The sequence below is a fragment of the Ceratotherium simum genome, chromosome 7 (genome assembly GCF_057802395.1).
Source record: "Ceratotherium simum simum isolate JZ-2026a chromosome 7, ASM5780239v1, whole genome shotgun sequence".
In the NCBI taxonomy this organism is placed as follows: Eukaryota; Metazoa; Chordata; class Mammalia; order Perissodactyla; family Rhinocerotidae; genus Ceratotherium; species Ceratotherium simum.
This window is the reverse complement of record NC_141906.1, coordinates 22758172-22769335: the sequence shown is the minus strand read 5'-3', so window position 1 is coordinate 22769335 and position 11164 is coordinate 22758172. Positions and strand designations below refer to the sequence as shown.

The window sequence follows — 11164 nt, the reverse complement described above, 5'->3', positions numbered from 1 at the left end:
TATTTCATGTATACAATTTGATGAGTTTTGACACATATATAATAATAAGCTTTTTAAGGTTCTTAGTAATTTATTCATGATTATTTCTTTACAAGGCTGTCTTCCGGACATGGTTCTACATTTCTTCAGGGTAGTAATCCTAACTCACTCCATATGTCTGCATCACTTAGCATACAGTAAATTTACAAGAAACGTCCACTGACTGACAGAATTAATGAATGAGTAACTGGATGCATCCAGGAATAAGCATACTCCATTCACACGCACAGGCACTGACACACATACACACTCAAATACTCCCAAGCACTAATTATCCTATCTAAAGCACAGTATACAGTTTGGAAGGCACAGCTGATGCTGGTCCAGCTTCATGATATCCTTGGAATGAGGAGATCCTGTGACCAATCAGAAGCAGAAACACAAGGTATGATCACCTGGACTACTGGTGCAGGTGAGAGGACATCAGTTGTGGCTGCTTTTCCAATGGAAATAGGAACAGAACTTCAATATGCAATCCTGTTCTCTTGCTCATTCTTAGCCCCAGGGAGAGTATATGCAATGTGGTACCAACCTGAAAACTAGGGTACTGGGGCAGGGAGTGCCCACACACTCAACATTAGCACTCACTGAGCTCTGGCTCCTTCCTACCTCCCGGGCAATGGGTGGCAAGTTGCAAGAAGCTCTGTCTTACATCCTAAGTATTTCCCTGTGAGTCCAGGGTATCACCAAGAGAAAGTGTGGGAGAAGTGAAGGAGGAAGAGAACATCCATTATAACAGGGACGAAAGGTCAGAGTACAGGAAGATTCTGTACTTAGGGGTAGGTAGTTTGAGAGACAACAGATCTTTGGATTTCTTAGGCCTCTCAGCACACAAACTGACCCCCTCAGGAAGAGCCCAATAGCAAGATTTCTAAGACTGAGGAATCTAGAGAGGAGAGAAAAGGAAAAATCTCCTCTCCCAAATAGACTATGGGTTGTAAAAATAAGGAGGGTCCATCTCCCAAAATAGACTTATGATTTCTGGTTATGGTGAGACTTGGTCGCTTCTGTATCTTCCTTCTTCTTACCTGGATGCCTAGGATGAGTCTGTTCTAGAGATAGAGAACTACAGGCGAGGGGACCTCACGGTGAGTATAGCAGAGTGAGATCCAGAGATGCAAGCTGCAGATCCAGAGTTGGGTTTTGGATCCTGGCGATTGTCAGTCCTCTCTCCTGACAGCTGGGCATGAACTGGACATATCAGTGGCTTCCGTTCCAAACTTTGACTGTGTTCTTGTATGAAGTAAATACATTTTTTGAGCACCAATACTGGCTGAATCTTTGTCTGAGAGGAATGATGAGTACCTGAGGGATTACGTAAACAGGACATTCCCTTAGGTTCTCCTGGGCACAGCTCACTCTATTATCTCCAAAAACAATGAGATATGCTGGGACATTTTGTAATTTTTTCTAATCATGGATTGAATTCTGTGAACCCCCTCTAATTAAAAATCTTTCCCTAAACGAAGAAAAAATTTCGTAGGCTATGGGCTTGAGCAAGGTCCAAGGATTCATCCATACCATCCCTTCTCTTTTCTTTGGAACAGACTCACGAGTGTAAAGTGCATGCATGCAGATAGCTGTGCATCCTTTACTTTAAATCCTCAGAAAAGTGGAAATTTGTACCCTTCTTCAGTATTTCTCTATTAAAATGGGTTTACAGTTGTTGTTCATTGGAGGATGTAGTGCCCACTGTTAATGTTAGCTGGTCCAAAAAATAGCAAGTTAGAAAAAAATTCTATAAAAATCAAGTGTTTGAACCATATGCCAAATACAAGGACAGATCCATATTTTTCTGAGGGATGTTAGGTTGAAATTGCTCAATGTTGTATTTTCTCATCAATGTTTATTTCTTTTCATATGGAAAATATTGTAATCTTTTATCATATTGATTACTAAATTTTCTCCATCCACTTTTTCTTTTAATGGTGCCACTAATATAATTATGTAATTATACAGTAATCTAAAAATTTTATCAATCAACATTTTCCATATTTCCTAACGTGAAATTTCTATTGAATCTAAACTCCTTTCTTCCATCACAGATATTTGATAAAAATTTAAATTTTTTATTGCATTTTTTTCTTTTCTGGATTTTATATCAAATTGCTGTTTATTCTAAGGTAAAATGTCTAGGTAGGATTTCATATATTCTTAAAACTATCCAGAGGAATGGGACTAGTTTACCCTTTCAAATTCTCTCTACTACATCGTTGTTGTTTTTTCTTTATTCAAATCAGTTTGTCATCAATATGTTTTCAGTCAATATATTGTAAAGAATATATTTTCCATTTAATTGGATTCAAAAGTTATTTAATTCCTAATTACTTAACTCTTCGCCATTATTAGGTTTTTCTGTAAAATTCATATGATTTGATACCCTGTCTATTGAATGAGATGGACGAGAAAGAAAAAAAATCAAGAAATATTGAGATCCAGTTTGGAAGACAGTGTAGATGCTTGTGAATTTCGTTCTGATAAAGGATATGGGAAGAATTAGTGTGACTAGCTATTATTATTATTATTCCCATTTTATAGAAAAATATAGTGGAATTCATACTAAGTGGCTAGTCTAAGGACAGAGTTGAACTAATCTAAGACTCTAGCCTTGCTCTAGTCCTAGGCCTGTCTCTCTTACCTCCTCCTGTACCACTTCCCCATGTGTAACCCTGACTCCAGGTAAGTTTCTGCAAGGGAATTTAGTGTTCTGATGATGCAGGAAAATAGGTAGTGTAAAGGATTTTTTTTTTTTTTGGCCTGACAGTAGAATAGTGATGAAAATTGACCATGTTCAGAGATTTAAAAAGATGAGTAAAAATAGATTTAGTGGAATAGAGTTGTTTGTTTCTTTACACTGTTGTTGTTTAATAAAAAAAAGTGTTCCATTGCGCTATGAATAATCAGTTAATTTCTCCCCTTTGGAACTCTTGTCATATATCAAAGGTTAAGAGAATCCCATTTGTTTGAATTCAGACATACCGCAAACAAAAACAGCTGAAGGAAAACTCCAATGCCACTTTCTCAATGGTAGGACAGATATTCAATATCTCTCAGCTCACTCTTCACCCTTGACTTCTCAACAGTAAGCATAGGGTTCGTGCATTAGTTTTAAGGCCACTGTGGGTCATCTCAAACCTTGGGACAAGCATATGAAAGCATGCCTGCATAAAGGTAAGGACATGCCTGAGTATCTAGAGAGCCCTTGAGTCTACGACCCAACAAGCATGTGGACAAAGATGTACAGTACAGCCCTACGGGCCAGGATCTGTGCACTTACCACATGAACATAGGAAATGAAGAGAAGGAATGCCCGGCCTTTCCAGAAGATTCAATATCTTTTTACCTTCCCATTCATGTTCAATAGTGAGAGAAAGGACATGGAGTTTAGACTTGGCCTTCCTGGAACACAGTTACCCTGTTTACCAGTAAATATATGCCAAATTCATGTCCTTTATTATTACCTACAATATTACTATGTTTCTTTTCTTGTACAGAAGCTAGCAAATGTACTGAGAATAGTAAAAAATGGAGTAGAAGCGTTTTCCTCTTCTACATAGGCAGAAGAAGAAATATATAAACAGGAAAATATTCTACCCTCCCCAACACTGCCCATCTGACTGGCTCCAGACCATGTAAAAGAACAAAGATAGCTAGTGTGTCTATGGCCTCATAAAAGTGGAAGCAGAAGTCACCTGATACCCTCTTCTTATTCCCCAAAAGGAAGAAACATACTTCTGTTTGACTCACAATTGTCTGTTAAATCCAATGAGGAAACAAAGAAAGGTGTATGTGATGGATTAGAGGAGCTACGGGAAAGGGCTCTTCAACCACATCTCCTTATGCATCTCATCCTAGTGCAGAATGTAGAGAAGAAGGGGGCTGCTCATTGTCCCCCATTCAGTACAGTGGATATGGTTTGGGCATTGCTAATTGCCTGATCATAATTCATATATATGATGAATAGAATAATCATGATACCATTAGATTCTCTCCCTTAACCTGTAAGAAATCAGTCAGCAAGTTGTATCATTTCTAACCTTTAAATAATTCTGAAATCCATCCTTTTCTCTTTATTTCTTCTGACTCTCTTAGTTTAGATGGTCCTGACCTTATGGATTTACAAGAGTATTGTTGCTATTCCTTACTAAATGTTGCTGTTCTCTCCTGTGTTTAGGACCATTTGGGAGGTGGGACCCAGGATTTGATATGGCCAAGTTTACCAGGTTCTACTTTGTTTTTTGATTGAGTTTCTATAAACGTAGATAAACTTATATTTTCCTACAAAGTAAGATGAACATTTACATATCTGGTCTAGTTAAATTACACTAATTATTTGAGGAAATTACCCAATTTCTTAACCACAGAGGCTATTTAGTACATCATTAGATCTATATCCGTACTAAGAGACAGAGGCTAGAAAAATATCAATGTAACTTTGATTAACTTAGAACCTTTTAAAAAAAAGTTTTATGTTTTGTTTTCTTTTCCTAGGGTGTTACAGAAGGACTAAGCTGGCCTAGTTGAAAAGGCCTATAGTTATGTCTCTATAGAGCTATGATTGATGTTGGGAAGAAATATGACTAAAATCCCATGGGTCATTGCTCAAATAACTTATTCTTATGTAGATAGAGCTTAATAATGGATGAAATACATATGGGATCCTAGCTCAAAGTCTGATAAATCTGGATTAAAATTGATTGGGAGGAGACGGGGGAGCCTGTGGAAGTGTCTTTATTAGCAGTGGTGGAATGGGATTTAGCCCTTCGGCAACCAGTGAGTCATCAACGGACATATGAATCAAGGCGTAGTATCAGGTAGGAAAATGAAATCTCATTCTTTAATAAGGGGGTCTTTTGACACAAAGAATAGTAGTTTGAAGTAATCCAGTTGCGATAAACTAGTAGTAGTGGATTCAAGATCTCCATTACTTTCTCCACATTCAGTAGGTCTGATTAGACAGAAAATTTCACCATGGTGAAATGAAGGTATGTTGTAAAGTTACTACTGTGACAGAGTAGAGTAAGAATTCAAAGCCACTACTCAGATGGGACTAATCAAGCAGAATTGTGCCATACATTCCCACACCTTCTATCCACCCCATGAAATGATGAGGCCTTGGTGAAAAGACGAATGAAAGTACATTTTGAGTCTACATTTGGCTCATTATGAATTTAAAATGGCAATTGAAGGCAGAAAATTGCGAAGTCCCAAGAAGGAAGAGTGTACATGTGAAAGATAAAGGTGCTTTCTCAACCTGCTCTTGTAACATCCCCCTAATGATAGGTCCTCCAGAATTCACTACTTCTTCTCTTCCTCTCTCTCCTCACCTGGAGTGTCCCTGAGAATCACCAAATGGGAATGGGACCAAACACCTATCTGTGAATGTATTTAATCAATTTGAATTTTATAATTGTTGGAGTAGAAAATTACCTACTGTAAAATCTTATCCTTAAGGCAAATGGGTGAAGGAAGCTCTTCTGACAGCAGTTGCTATAAAAACAATCCAAGTCCAGGGACTTTCAATCAGGATTTATGTATTTCTCATAGAAATTATTTATATTTCAGCTGGGAGCAAAAGCTCTTGCTGTGTAAATCTTGGAATACACACATACACACACTCAGAGGCACACATATCTGGCTTATTTGCTTATTTATACATTTATTTCTTCTTTTGATATGTTTCTCCTGTTAGCTATTGATATTCAACAGTATGATCACAATTTTATAGTTATATTTAAGTACTTTTTCCGTTTCTAATTATTTTACTTTGCTTTTACTTTTGTACAAGCAGCAACAGGAAATTCTTACAATGATATGAAAGAGTAATTGAACAATATTGCTCACTGATTATTTCTCCATTCAAGACAGCAGGAAATCAGCAGAGCAATATATGCTCAGTTAGCATTGAATAAAAATTATTCAGCAGAAGCAAAAGAGAGACCGCCTCTGATTAGAGAGAACATTTAATAGCTGTGTGAATATGGATAAGCTACCAAACCTTTCTGAGAATCAGTCATTTTACCTGTGACATGAGGATAATATTTGCCCTACTTACAACTTTATAATTCCGAAGGCTAAAAGTAACAGCTATTAATATTTATATCTCCAATAATAACTTTCACAAAGAAGACTCTACAGGAGATGCAATCAGGGATAGATAAATACATAAAATGAGAAGATTTTAATATACCTTTCCCAATTCAAGACAGATCAAATGGGCAAAAATAGCAAGACTAAAATGTCTAAAAGTATAACCAATAAGGTGGATAATGCAAATATATATAGAACTGTAAACTATCATAATAAAAATTATATCTTCCTTCAAATGTACATGGAACATTCACAGATATTGTTACAAACACAATTGCAATAAATTTCAAAGAATAGTTATACAAACAGTGTATATGTACAGCTATGTATAGAGAGTGGAGGACCTGAATAGGTTGGAAAGGACGGAGATATCAGCTAGACTTCTCTGACTAGACATTGTTTCATCGGTTGATTTTTTAATCAGGTAAATATTTTACATAATTATAAAATGAAAATAAAATTTTAAAAGCAATCCCTAAAACCTGAAAGAAAAATGAAATAAATCTAGCTATGCATCCAGGTTGTGATGTGTATGTGGTAAGATAAAACAACTGAGTGGTATGTTATTGCCATTAGAAACTGGGATTTTTAGTGAGAGACAAGATGAAATTAGACAGGGGGCCTCAATGGTATTGCTAATGCTAGATGGTAGATGCATATATATATATAATATATATATAGTTTGTGGATACATTATGCATTAAAAAGAAGAGAATATTATGCTCTATGCTCCTGCATAGAGAATGGTATTGGGGAGACCAGTTAGTAATCTGCTATAGTGCATGTTCAGAGCAGAGATAAATGTGGTTTGGACCAGAGTGGAATATTTGAGTATTGAGAACTGGTATATCTGGAATGAGTTTAGGAAAAACAAAACAAAACAAAACAACAACCCAGAACTTGCTGATAGACTGCATATTAGGAGTGAGAGAAAGGGATGAATCATACATGATTCCTAGGATCTTTGTCTGGTTGAGTACATAACATCACTTTCCGTCATGAGCATTAATTTCAGTGTCTGTTCTGCCTTTTCACTTGTTTATTTCTTAAATCTTGTCCAAAGAAAATGTTAGTTCATTTCTTTTTCAGGGAAAGATACCTTTTTATCTTTTTCCTTATGAACTAGTTTCCAGCATTACAGAGTAGCTAAAGGTCTTCAGCCAGGAGGCTTGGAGCAAAGAGGAGTCTCATTTTAAATGGAGAATTCAAGGAACACTGAAAGGACTTGAGGCAGGAAGGAGTCATAAAAGAAAAGTCTGACCACTGGGTGAAGGGTAAGTGGTGATGATGCAGCTATGGGAAAGACCATTTCCATTTCAGATGTCACTTTTGACCATTTGTTCACATTCAGCAGTATTAATTGGGACTAAGGCTTTAAAGGAGCATGTTCCCAGCAGAGAACTCTTGTGGTATGGTGCTCGTTAGGAAGCGTGCTGGCTGCTTTCACACACTAGCTTTAAGGCATTGATATTTTGTAATGAAGCGTATTTGTAAATAATGTGTCAACTGAAAGCACTTGGCTGTCCTAATGCAACATGGGCTGCTTAAGGGACTGACACTGGAATCCAAAACATAGGTATCTGATGGGAATTTTTTCCAGAGTCTGGAACTCTGATATGGACCTGGGAAGATCTGTCTGCAGTAAAGCATCTAATTTTATATGACCACAAATTCACACTAATAAGGAGATAAGGATTGAGTGATTTTGTCACTAGAAACTGTAGTAAAGTCTAACATTTATGTCTTTATTCAACATCTTCATTTTTCTCTTCAGTTTTTATTTCCTACTTTAAGTAGACCTATCAAAAAAAATTCTGGCACACTTCCTGTGTGATTGGGTGTAGGATTGTTGGCGGGGAGGAAAGGAAAATATGAAGTGAAAAATAAGATCATCTCTGTCAGAACAGAAAGAGAATTTCAGCCTGATGTGATGTTGATCAGAGAAATGAATGCATCCTTAGCTATTGAAACATAGAGCTGATGCAGACAAAATTGTGTCTCTAAGGCCAAATGAGGACTTATCTCCAGTGTAGTAGATTTTCAGAATTTTCAAAATGTGGAAGGAGCTAGCTTAAGACAAAGAGTGTATATGGGGTCCCATCTAGAAGCTATAGGGCTTCCAGATGACATTGGCATCCACAGTCTCTGGACAGATGTTAATCTCTCCAGTACTCTCCTGAAGGCCTCCATTACATCCTTGTTTCTCAGACTATAGATAGGAGGGTTCAGTACTGGAGTAATGATAGTATAAAATACAGAGAGGATGTTGTCCTGCTGGGGTCTATGGTAGGAACTGGGCTGGGTGTACAAAAACATGGCAGCTCCATAGTACCTTCCTACCACAGTCAGGTGACAAGAGCGCATGACAAGACCCTTCTGCCTTCCCTCTCCTGAAGACATGTGGAGAATAACAACTAGGACAAATGTATAGGAGGCAAGGATAGTAGCAAATGTAGGCATGAGGAAGGTGACACCCATCACATACACCATGAGCTCATATCTGGAGATATCTACACAGGCCAACGTCAGCAAGGGTGGGATCTAGCAGAGCAGGTGTCTGATTTCCCAGGACATACAGAAGGAAAGTGCATGGTAAATGAAGTGTGTATCACAGCATTCAGGACTGCCAGGATCTAGGATCTAGGATATGTCCATCACGAGCCAGCAGATCCTTGGCCTCATGAGGACCATGTAACTCAGGATGACAAACTGCCACATACCTGTCATAGGCCATGAACCATGAACACCAGTAGGAGGTCTTCTTCACCTCCCAAGGTGAGGACTACTAACATCTGCAAGGCACACCCCCAAAAGAGATGCTGTTCTCTCCCCGTAGATAATCCACAAGTGGTTTGGGAATAACTACAGATGCAAACATCAAGTCCATAAGAGAAAGCAGCCTGAGCAGGAGGTACATGGGCACGAGGAGCTGGGCATGCATTGTGATGACCAGGAGCAGCAGGCCATTGCTGGTCAGGGCCAACATGTACAGGACTGCAATGATGGCACAGAGCAGCTCAGGAGACCCACTGTCATTCAGAATCCCCACCAAGATGAAGCCACTTCCCAAGGTGGAGTTCCAGAGCTCCATTCTGTGGTTTATTTAGTTATCTGAAATTATACAAAATCTAGGTAAAGTGGTTCTGATGTGGTCACTGGGGCCTCCCTGGCTTTACAACATTACAGTCATTGGCCAGCAGGAATTAGTTGCTCAGTTTCTCTTATCATATTATACTCTTTCATTCATGAATTAACTCACCAAATATGAACTGATCACATATTGTTAAAAGAGCACATGTCTTCCCCACTTCTGATGTTTCCTTCAGTGTTAAAGGAGTCCCATTTGTGCAACAAGTCTGGACTTGTCTCTGCCTCAGCATCCCACTTACTTCTGAGAAATGAGGAGCAACTTAATGGGAAAGATTAAAGGGAAAATCTGAACACATGCTATCTAGCCTCTGCCTCTTCTCTTCTTTTTTCGGAGATGAAGGGTCTTTGAGGGAATCTAATATGAATCCCCCTTTCTCCAACCCAGGTTTTGAACCAATCAAGAAAGAAGATTCCAACCCCAAAATGGACATAATTACCTTTGCAATCACAGGCAATGAGGGACCAAGTCAGTACTTCCCACAAAGAAGGGCTAGTGGGACAAGGGAAGAGGACAGGCCAAGTACTGTCCATTGTATCTTCCAACAAAAGCGAGAAATTTATTCCTGTTTATTCTGCAATTTGATTTTATTCCTCCTCCTCCCTTGGGAAGAAATGAGTATAGAGTAGAGACTAGGAGTCTTACACCAATGTTCCCTTGACATAGAAGAAAATTTGGAGAGAGACAAAGAACCATCCCCTCCCATGCCTATTGTGTGCTAGGCACTGTGATAACTCCCAAGTAGAGTGGAGTACATAACATACAGAGTACCTGATCACGTTCAGTTACACTCTTGGGAGGAGCATTTAAATTGGATGTAATTACAAATTGTGAAAATATCATGAAGGAAAAGAATAGAAGGTTCTCATATAGATTAGCAATTAAGGAAAATCTTCTCTGAGAGTGTGAATTTTAAACTCAGTTTTGAAACACGGGCATAAATTATCCAAAGGAAGAGGGGTGAAGAGATAACTAAGCCGAAGAAACAAATTCTGTTCCAGTTACCTGCACTTTCTAAAGTGATTGTGCCATTTTGCATTCTCACTAACAGTGTATGTGAATTCCAGTTGCTCCACATCCCTGTCAACACTGGTATGGTCTGTCGTTTTAGTGGGTATGTAGTGTATAATATAAAACATTATAGTTTTAATTTGCATTTCTCTGGTATCTAGTTACATTGAACTTTTTTTTCACGTACTTGTTGATCTTTTGTATATCTTCTTTTGTGAAATGTCTGTTCAAATCTTCTGCCTGTTCTCTTTTTGGGTTGGTTTCTTATTTTGAATTTTAAGTGTTCTTTATATATTCTGGATGCCAGTCTTTTGTTAGATATATGCCTTGCAAAATTTTCCCCCATTCTGTGACTTGATATTTTGTTTATTAATTTAAGTCTTTCAAAGAGTAAAAGTTTTTAATCTTGAGGAAGTTCATTTTACCAATTTGTTCTTTAATAGGTTGTACTTTGTGTGCCCTGTTTAAGAAACTCTTGCCTAACCTAGTGTCACAAAGATTTTTTTCCTATGTTTTCTTCCCAAAGTTTTATCGTTTTAAATCTTACATTTCGTTCTGTGATCCATTTCTGTTAACCTTTGTTTACACTGTGAGACAAGGGTCAAGGTTCATTTTTCCCCCATACAAATATCCGATTGTTCTGGCACCATTTCTTAAAAACCTTATCTTTTTCCATCTTAATTCAGTGGGTAACTTCGTCAAAAATTAACTAGTAATGTCTGTCTATTTTTGGACTCTAGTCTACTATAAAACATTGCAAAGAGAAACTAAAGATCTAAATAAATGAACAGATATAACATGTTCATGGATTGGAAGACTCAGTGTTTTATTAAACCATAGACTCAATTATCTATAGATTGAATGCAATCCCAATCA

At 37.8% G+C, this 11164-nt stretch overlaps 1 pseudogene; it reads right to left on the bottom strand.

Moving 5' to 3' along the window:
- Positions 1-8178: 8178 nt before the first annotated feature.
- Positions 8179-9220, bottom strand: LOC101391687 (olfactory receptor 2AG1-like; annotated as a pseudogene).
- Between the last annotated feature and the right edge of the window lie 1944 nt (positions 9221-11164).